We start from the raw sequence: 10474 nt of genomic DNA, 5'->3' as shown, positions 1-10474 counted from the left end.
TCAGACCAGTCGTGACGTCGTACTAGGATCTTTGGGGCGCCAAGCATGTGTCGCTCGTGTGGGCAGCGCGTTCAATTGCAAGCTTGCCAGTCGTATTTTTCCACAATGACACCAGTCGTGACGTCTATTTAGGACCTTTTTAAAAATAGCAAGAGTTCACATGCATAGATTTGACAGGAGCTGAATATGAGCGACAGCAGAAATTCCGAAAACTCCCAGTATGACGTCACGCCGCTGGAAGGAGGGGCTTCAGCTGTACTTTAGAAATTAATATCTGCAGCCTCCGTGCACCAGATTAAAAAATAAACTTGATATTCGTGATCCTGGAGGCCAAATGAAGACGATTTTGGTGTTCTTCCTCAAATACAGAATAGCTTCAGTTTCCCTTTAAGACTTGCAGTATGCAAAATTTAAATCGTCAGTTCCTGTCGTTTTCTTTTTTTTAAAATTCGACTTGCATTTTCTATTATGAATAACTCTTGTGCTAGCATTCTCAGAACCTTCATACCCAAAAGCAGTGTTTTGATTAACTGTGAAAAAGATTTGGTTGGTCTTGTCTTGTTATCCTGTTAGTTTCCAGGTTGAAAGTTTAATGAAGACCATTTAGAGGCCTTGGTCTGTAGAATGTCAGGTAGGGAAGTTTTGCACTCTTTTTAGCCACTCATCTCAGCGCCCCGCCCCCTCTCGCCCGCCGCCCCGTCTCGCCCCCCATTTCAGATTAATAGGATGTTGCATGAAATAGCCATATGCCTCCATAGAATCTGCACCTTAGCGTGGTAGCCAAACCCAGAATCTCCACCTCTGTGGTGATCTCTTTCTGCCGCCTTTGAATTGCAGGCTAGGTGAGGGACCTATATTTTCACAAAGGAAACGCTCACCAACTGCAGTGTGTGAACAATACCTTAGCTAGTATGCAAGATATTGGCTTCCCCTATCTCTCGACTAATCTGTGTGATCTGACAATCCTCTTTACAGGTGCCATACAAAGTTGCGCTCAAGGGTGCAGCGTGGACGCGATGGAGGAGCGGCTGACAGGCAGGGAGGCGGGCAGGGGCAATAGAGTTAAAAAGACGGACACTCCAATGGTGGTTCCAACCGCCTTTGACGATGAGAGACACTGGCTGAGGAGCTAGCTGCTATGGATGCACAAGCCACAATAAAGAACGTCACCGTAAAATATAAATTATGTTCCCTTCTTGTGCTACCCAAAATATGCATCTGTGTGACAGATGAATGGGACATGTCTCAACAAGTATACAATAATTGCCATGAGTATAGTCTATACATGAACAAAGTTAATTGTTAACACAGTGTTGTTTCTTAAAATTGCACAAATACTAAACTGGCTTGTTTCGGTTCAAGTCCGAAAAACATATTAAAAATGATCGGCACGTATAAAATATATGAAAACCAATAAAATAGTTCGGACTGAGCAATTTCGCATTTCCACATTTAAGTGAATTTGATATAGTGAAAGCTAGCTCTGCAAAATTTTAATGCAGTAGGATGTCATACCTGGGCTTTAAGGCCTGACACAGCTAGCATTCTAGTGGTTCTATGCTGGGTACACTGAGTGACAAATACGCTGGCGCTGATCCGCAATTGCGCTGGCACTGATCTGTTACGCTGGGACTAATCTGCAATTGGACTGGCTCTGACCCGGAAATACTCTGGCACACTGATGGTTTTCTACCGTACCGCCAGTTTCATGCCGGGGATCTGTGTCGGGAGCTTACTGGGAACATCCCGTATTCCCGGCATCCCGGTTTCCCAATAAGTTCCCGGTACCGGCCGGATTCCGGCATTGGGGCCCGGCCGGTGTCGCCCCTTGGGGCGTTTCAGGTACTGACCGGTATTAGTATCCCGGCAGGCCAATACCGCCCCATTCCCAAACAGACGTGGTGTGCTACTTGGGCACAACCTCTTGCCGTCATCCCTTCCTCTTCGAGCTATGGATTTATCCTGTCTTGCGTGCAGTAACCAAACAGTGAACGGAGGAAATAATGGGCAAAACGTTGTAGGCACTAACTTAGTTCCTGAGGAAATTTGACACAAATTTGGTCATATCGGTCACAAGATTTGCCTTGCTAGCGGCTGTACTGAACTCGCACGGCAGGCTTTAACATCTATCAAATTATAATTATTCACAAGAAAGACTAGAGCTTTAGCGCTGCTATCTTTGGCAGAGTAAGGTGTGCCCGTATCATCCACATGCCCTGCACAATTGGAATCTTCGAGAAAAAAACACATCTATCAGTATCAAGGAAAGTGATTAAGTGATAAAAAAATATAAACATCTTCTGGAGTCATCTATTACATAGATACAGATCACTCGCCAGAATACACCCCGTAAAAATTATAGCAAATAAATCTGCCTAAAGCGTAAACCTCATGAAAAGGGAGTGTGCTCAAGTGCCTTCTTCAGAAAAAAAAAAATAATAAAAGAAAACAAAAAAAATGCCGAGACACCGACTGCATGATTAAAACAAACATTGTAAATATCAAGAAAATGGTTCAGACTACGCGCAGTGTACGCAACGCTGAATAACTTCATTTCCTGGACGTCGGCACAATTGAGTTTTTCACGCAAAAAAAGCCACATTCATTGTACTTGCTTCACCCTCGACCGTAGACCCTTTACATTAAATGTTGAGAAAATTGAATGGAGCATTGTGATCCTTAGCGGAATTCATTCTCGTTGGGGTTGTCGGTGTGCATCTTCAGCTAGCCATGGTGCTTGGCGCAGGGCACGACGCGGACTCCAGAAGATGGCTGGGCAGATGTACTCAAAAAAAGTATTCGGGGATACGAATACTGAGATACATGTGTTGTAAGGCCCAAAATACAGGTACTGAGATACATCTGGCTTTTATGCAACAGAATATAACTGAGATTCTTTCGCAAAAACGGCGAAAAAGTATTCCTGAATACATATCCAGATACTTTATAAATACATTTGTTCCCGAACAGTGCGACGTAGGGAGGGTGTATCGCGTTGCGAATGAGACTTGTAATTTATGCATGTGCTTCTTTTTTGTGCCATTTTATGCCATTATTTTTTATACCCCTTACCTCGAACTCTTTGTTTGTCGTTAATGCCGCTAGAAAGACATGCGACCTCCGTTGAACCAGACAGTTACAGAACTGTAAAACTGCGTACCATGCTTGACAAAAGACGTCTACCCGAAATGAACCCTGTTTTGCCGTGATGGCGCATCTCAAACTTTTGAGTCATCCATAGTTTGGGGAGGCTGGATAGCAGGGCAGTACTTTGTCTCTACTCAACTCCTTTCCAGCGTTCGGAATGCTACATTGAAAAGAGTGGAGGCATTGTGAGAGGAGCTGATTTTGATATTCTTGCCTGTAACATTCTTTAAACCACAGCTTTTTTTTATGTTGGTGACTGAGATGAATCGTGTTATAGGGATGTTTAATATTATAAATTGTGTATAAACTTGCACCAAATGGATGTCTTTATCCTTTAGATTTGTTTAAAAAAAGGGAACAAATATAACGAGATACCTAAGTCTGGCAAAGTATCGCCATACAAGCGATACATTGTAAATGTATTTCACTACTGAGATACAAATAAATTTTTCAAATGTATCTTGATACAGAGATACAGATAGTCGAACGTATCTCTGAGATACTATCGCGTTGCATTTGTATCAGGACACTGCCCAGCCCTGCTCCAGAAGGTGTTTGTTTGCCATCTGCAATGTCTGCCACGCGGGTCGGTAGAGGATATGGTAGTGGACACACCGAACGAGTCAAAACCTGTCGACGCCGAGCGCTTGGTGGGGATTGCTCTCGATGAAAGAGTAGTGAAAAATCTAAGTTTTGCGAGTTATGGGGTAGTTGTAGGCTCGTCCGAAGGTTTTGAGAAATATGAGAACCAAGCTCCTGCCATGAGTCGTTCACCAGCGTTGCTTGGATTTTCGCAATTGACTGTGTTGAGGGATTTTCCTCCTCCGAGCTATCCCCGGGCGTCACGTCGTAGGTCTTGTCGAGTGGCTCGGCGTTCGACGGAGACTGCTCAGTAGGATCAGGGGAGCGTAGTTCACCTGTGGCATGAAGCATCTTGCTTACGGTCATAAGGTGGTTAGTAGCAGCGTCGTCACCTTGGGCTCCCGCTCTTCAACGGAGCTTGTAAGCATATGTGAAAACGCATTTCCCCCGCAGCGTGTCCAAAACAATGGCAGTCAGCACACCGAGGCGTGCGACACTGTCGATGGACATGACCCAGTCGGTTACAACACAGGCATAGTGGCGAGCGTCCTCGTATTAGAACCGGGCTATGGCTTCGAAACATGTTGAGCAGATGAGGCACTCGTCCAACCAGGACGCGGTCGTGGAGTTTCAAGACCACACCCCGATTGAGGGTGTCAATGTGTTTCAGACCCGGACACCTCCACTTCTCTCAGACTAACGATTTCATGGTATCGAAAAGCTCTAGAACCTCCCCCACACAACGATATTCAAGATGTTGCGGTAGCCATAGTAGCTTCATCATGATGTCCTCGTGTCGGGATCGATAACGAGGCAGTTTCTTTGCTTCACATGCAGGCCGCCTTTGGATGCAAACCATCCTTTGTCCAGGGAAGTTCCAAAAGTGGACATTCATACGTCGCTCATTTGGTACTGGCCTAAGCCTATAAGGTCTTTCAGATAAATGACTTCCAGCAGAACACATCGGAAGTCGGGGACACTGTAGGGACTGGCGCCAGGGTTGGTGTGTAGAAATACAGAGTTCAAAACAAAGTCACCAAGTGGAAAACAGTGCCTGATGACAGGGCAGTCATTGGTAGAGCCTGTAAACAGTTAAAACGGTCCTCAGCGGTTTACCGACGGGGTGTTTTCGAAAGGCGTCTCCTTCTAAACAGTACAGCTACGCCGCAGCCTTTGGAATCGCCTTTATTGGCATTTCATATGGACACATATTCGTATGCGTCTCGTGTAATGCCCCCAGGACGGCAACAGTTGCTCTGACGTTGCGATAAAGAATTATTTATTATTCTTAACAAATTTAAAATTTAATTGTTGAAATAAAAGTTTCGGTTAGGTGGCGGAAGTCGATTCAATCGTCCAATTCCACCGAGAAAACAAGGCCTGCGCATTAGGTCGTCGTTAGTTGATCCCTGAGCCGCCCGCGGCGATAAACGCGCTTATACTTAGGGAAGAGTACGGCGCAAAGCGGACAACGCCTGCGTCTTGGCGTCGCCGTGTTCTAGCGTCGGGCACGTTCTGAAACGCTGAAAGGCACTCTGACGGCGTGACTGACTGGTCCCTTCGTTTGTCGCAAGTAGAGCATTGAGGTGCGTGCTCGTAAGAACAAAGCCAAGAGAGTGCGCCGTCCAGACCAAACGCAGCGCGAACGCAACACTGATGCCCCACTACTCGGCCTTAACATGTTGCAGGTATCGCTGTTACTGTATTTTGTAGATTCACACAGGACTGCTCATTTTTCTACTAGCAGTTTTTGAAGGTCTCCACTCAGACGTCCTTCATTTGATATACTCCAAGAATAAGAAGCCCGGTGAGCAAAGATAGACGAACCGTCGTGTTACGAAAGTTCGATGCGTGGGACAAAAATGACCGACTAATAATACGAGCCATACTGAGCCGTGTTGCTGCGGCGCTGCAGTGCTGCAGCGTTTCTGATTCCGATTCAGCGGAGTACGACATCACAATTCTGTCCACTACAGCGACCTAAAAGGGAACGCTCGCTAAGCGCGGTCGAGGGAAAAGTGAGTTTCAAATGTTGGCAATGGACAGCGTCCGCACTCATATTGTCACGAATGAAGGTGACGAGAAGACGAACAGGGAACTGAAAATGAAACTTTTATTGGCGAACTTGTGCCTGTGCCAAACAAAATAAGTAACGAAAGAGCGTCGAGGCAGCAGAAAAGCAGGCGGCGATTCGGCGGCGCCGGCGTAACGGAGAGCGAGACCGAAAAACTGTCTCGACAAGGCTGCGGATAGCTGCTTATCAGCTATCCGCGTCACTATCTTGAAAGTTCTGCAAAGAAGGTTCGAGCGTCGCGTAGGGGGGGGGGGGGGGGGGGGGGGGGGAGGGGGGGAGGGCGAGGATGAGCTGGAACTTTCGAGATCAAGAGAGCTGAGGGAAAGTTACATCTGGTACGAGAACGAATGCGAATCTTCTAGATGTCAGTGACCGAGCGTTGCTTTCTTGGCCCTGCGGCGGCATTATCCCCCCCCCCCCCCCCCCTTTTCAAAGTGCATCGTCCCGATGCAATGGATTTTTCCTGCGGAGCAGCCGAAAGGGGCGGACGTTCGTCGGCGCGCTCTGCCAGTCGGCTATTGTACGAAGCCTAACGGATCACGAGGCGACACTGGAGGCACCGGGGACCCCCGATTTTCGCGGGAATACCACCGGGACCATTGCGGACGAAGAGGAGTGGAGAACCCAGGGAAAAAAGCGTCGAAGGCGAGTTTTCTCCGAATCGAGAGAAGACGTTTCTACGGAGAGCCCGGCTTGGAAGGCTAAGCCCAAGCCCAGAGTCATGGGGGCGCAGGGCACCCAGTTCAAGTTCACGCTGAGGCCCGAGCAAGGGATCAAACTGGACAAGTATGGGACGCACGTCTACGGGCGGGCCATCGTAGACGCAGTCCGCCAGAAGCACATCTGCACGGTGAGCGACTTTTCTTTTCAAGTCATGGGTGGATCGAACTCGATTTTTCTCATGACGGAACGGGAAGATACCGCGAAGGAAATTAATGAAATTCAGGCGCTAAAGCTAGAAGAGAGAAGAACGGTTAAGTTCAACGTTCACCAAGTACTGCAGAACGTGACGAGAGGTGTAATCCACAACGTGGGCGCAGAATGCAAAGAATAAGAAATTCTGGAAAATACGAGAACAAAGACCGGCGTAGAGCTCATAGCGGCACGGCGCCTAGGAGAGTCGAAGGTCGTATTATTGACATTCAGCGGAAATGTCAAGCCGAGGTACGTGTACTTCTACGGTGGCGCATACAGAGTGTACGAGTACACACCCAGACGACAGGTATGCTATAGATGCCCGCGAGCGGGGCATCGCGCCGACGTATGTCCGTACGAGGCAGCTTGCAGAGACTGCGGAAAGACGCACCCGAAGGAGGAAGGGTGCGTCATCAAGTGCGTACTGTGCGGGAAGGGTCATCGCACCGGAGACAGAGAATGCGAACAGAAGTACAAGGCGCCGCCTGATGGGCAGTTCAGAAACTTACCAAAAGCGAGTACTTGGGCCGGTAACAGAACAGAACAAGCGGCAAACATAGAGCACAATGTGCGGACGACAGAGACAAGCAAGATGCATGAAATATTACAACAAATAGAGAACCTAATGAACGGAGGAACGACGGCTTTACTAGAAGTGGTCAGGAAAAGTGAGGAGCTTGCGGCAGAAGGGCGCAAGCAGCATGCAATAGAGGAAAAAAAGCGCGCAGAGGCGAAAAGAGAGAAAAAACTGCGGGAGGCGGAACAGAGGAAAGCCGAGCAAGCGGAAAGAGAGAAGCTGCAGGGAAAAAGGAGAGCTGAGAGGGAGAAGCAGGCAAGATCCGGGCAGGAAACACAAGGCCGGTCATACTGTAGAGGAGAACGAATTGTGAGACAAATATGGAAACAAGGTGTGTTACAGGGGGAGAGCCGAGCAATACTGGAAACATGCACGAGCGCCTCGATAGAATGGAGCAGAGAATAAATGTGTTTATGGAACAATGTCAGAATGTGATTGAACAGAGACTAAGCCTATTTATGGAGCAAATCATGGAAGCAATGGAAATCAAGGCCGGTAAACATGGCCAAGTCTAAGCACAGGGAAATCAAAATATGGCAATGGAATTGTAGAGGCTTAGGACCCAAAGCTAAGAATCTGCAGTTCTTCATAAACGGTGACGGGCTGGCAGTGATGGCGCTGCAGGAAGTCAAGACAATAGCGAAGGTAACGGGGTATGACGCGTACGTCAATAGCATGGAGAAACCGGCGGTAGCTACGCTCTTCAGTAAGAACTATACGGCGATCGTGCACGATACGGAATAAGACATCAAGAACGTTCTTATAGAACTGGTGCCTAAAAGAAGAGGAAGAAACGAGAGCGTTTTCATTTTGAATGTATACTCGAAGAAACAAAAGGACGTTTTCGAGGAACTCTTCAAAGAAGCGATTAAGGCCGCGGGAGACAACGCACTGCTTATTCGCGGGGCTTCAACGCCGTACACGAAAGCTGGGGTTACAAATACAGCAATGGCAAGGGGAACAAACTCTTGGAAACAATTGAAGAGGAGGGGCTTTCGATAGAGAACAAAGTATGGTACCCGACGAGGACGGGCGGCGGGCGAACCAGCGACACAAGTCCGGACTTGACGATCTGCAAGAACGTAAAAGTAAAATGGTCAAACACATGCGAAAATTTGGGAAGCGATCACTATATCATAGAGATAGAGATGGAAACGGACCTCAGGGAAAGGAGCATAGGCAAGACCAGACACACAAACTGGGAAGACTTAAGAAAGGACGCGGAGCTCGACGGCGTTACGGACCCGGTCGTTTGGACGAAAAAGATCAAGGAAGTGATGAAGAAGAACACCAGCGAGGTAAAGCTGACGCCCAAGTACCCCGCGGCGGATAACAAGCTCATGGCGATGTGGGACAAACGTCGGAAGCTCACGAGGAGATGGAAGCGGCAGCGATACAACCGCAAGATCGGAAAGAGAGTGGCGGAAATGGACCGACAAATAGAAGAGTACGCGCAGCAACTTGCTCGGCACAACTGGGAACAGCGGTGTGAAGATATGAAGAAAGGCAAGGGACTCGGGAACAAGGATACGTGGGCTTTGCTCAACTAGCTCGTGGATCCGACCAAGATGAGGAGCGAAGGAAGCAAGACGATGCAAAGAATCATTCACCAATTTAAGGGAAGCGATCACGAACTCATGGAGTACGTGCGACAAAGATACATCCCGGACAGGACGAGCGGCAAAGAGCTGCCGGAGTATTCAGGCAGACCAAACCAGGAATTGGACGAGGAGATTAGAATTGGGGAAGTCAAGGCTGCGGCGAGGGAAGCGAGAAACAGCACGCCGGGCAGAGATGGAGTCACCAACGGAGCATTAAGAAACCTACCAGAGAAGGAGTACAGGAGATTCACCGATATGTTCAACGAAGTCTGGAAGCAAGGAAAGCTGCCGGATGAGTGGAAGCAGTCCGACATAAAGTTTATTTCGAAACTGGGGAAGAAGATCGGACTCGCAACCCTGAGGCCGATCTCTCTGACTTCGGCGGTTGGGAAGCTAATGGAAAGAGTCGTCAAGAACAGGCTGCAACCGTACATCGACGAGAACGGCTTTTTCCACAACGCAATGTTTGGGTTCAGGCCTTACCTTAGTACGCAGGACATTTTTGCGCTTTTAAAAGAAAACGTACTGGATGAATTTCCTAATGGCAGGAACACCGAGCGAGTGGTCATGGCGATAGACCTGAAGGCGGCGTTTGATAACGTCGATCGCGAATACGTGATGGAAAGGCTGGCCGCGATGAATTGTGGCGAGCGTGCTTACAACTACGTGAGGGACTTCCTGAGAGACCGGAAAGGAAGAATACACGTTGGAGATTTGCATCCCAAACTGGTGGGACTCACAAATAAGGGAACGCCACAGGGAGCGGTAATATCGCCGCTACTGTTCAACATCGCCATGATGGAACTACCGAAAAAGTTCGACGACATAGACGGCCTCGGCTTCGCGTTCTACGCGGATGACGTCACGCTGTGGGTCGGAAGCAAAGAATTGAAGCTAGGAAGGAAAGTGGAAATTCTCCGGCAAGCGGTGAAGCGAGTCGAAGAACACGTAAAGAAGTGCGGGCTGGAAATTTCGGTGGAGAAATCGGAGATACTTCGGTTACACGGTGCAGAATACGACAAGAGTGTCCCGATTGAAATCACGGTCGGCGGGAAAATGATACCGGCGAAGGACTGCATCCGAACACTCGGTATGTGGCTGCAATCCAACGGAAAGCCGAGCACGATGATCGACAAGATCAAGACGTCGGCGAAACAGATCTGCGGTATGATCAAACGGATTGCAAACAGGAAAAAGGGATTTAAGGAAGCCGAGACGCTGCGGATAGTAGACGCGCTAATCGTAAGCAAAATGAGATACTGCCTTCTATACTACAACATGACGAAGGCAGATGAGAACAGGGTGGACTGCATACTACGGGAATCTTACAAAACTGCGCTGCATCTACCGGCGTGCACGCCGACAGAGAAGCTCGAAAAGATGGGAATCACGAAAACTTTCCGGGAATTGAGAGACGCGGTCATATTGGGACAAAAGGAGCGATGAAGGTTCAGCAAGGTCGGAAGGGAGACCGGAGTCCGGCTCGGCTACGGCGATATAAGGACGAAAAACCTGAAAGAAAGGCAGCTGACCCAAAGTTTGGTGAAACGATACAGAGTCAGCCCCATACCGCGGCAC

At 48.4% G+C, this 10474-nt stretch overlaps 1 pseudogene; it reads left to right on the top strand.

The window, feature by feature from the left end:
- The first annotated feature begins 6524 nt into the window (after positions 1–6524).
- On the top strand, positions 6525–7700 carry LOC120849731 (annotated as a pseudogene).
- Positions 7701–10474: the final 2774 nt, after the last annotated feature.

This window comes from Ixodes scapularis, unplaced genomic scaffold, assembly GCF_016920785.2.
Source record: "Ixodes scapularis isolate PalLabHiFi unplaced genomic scaffold, ASM1692078v2 PGA_scaffold2__306_contigs__length_199485367, whole genome shotgun sequence".
NCBI lineage: Eukaryota > Metazoa > Arthropoda > Arachnida > Ixodida > Ixodidae > Ixodes > Ixodes scapularis.
Note: the sequence above shows the minus strand (reverse complement) of the source record. Positions and strands in the feature narration are given on the sequence as shown.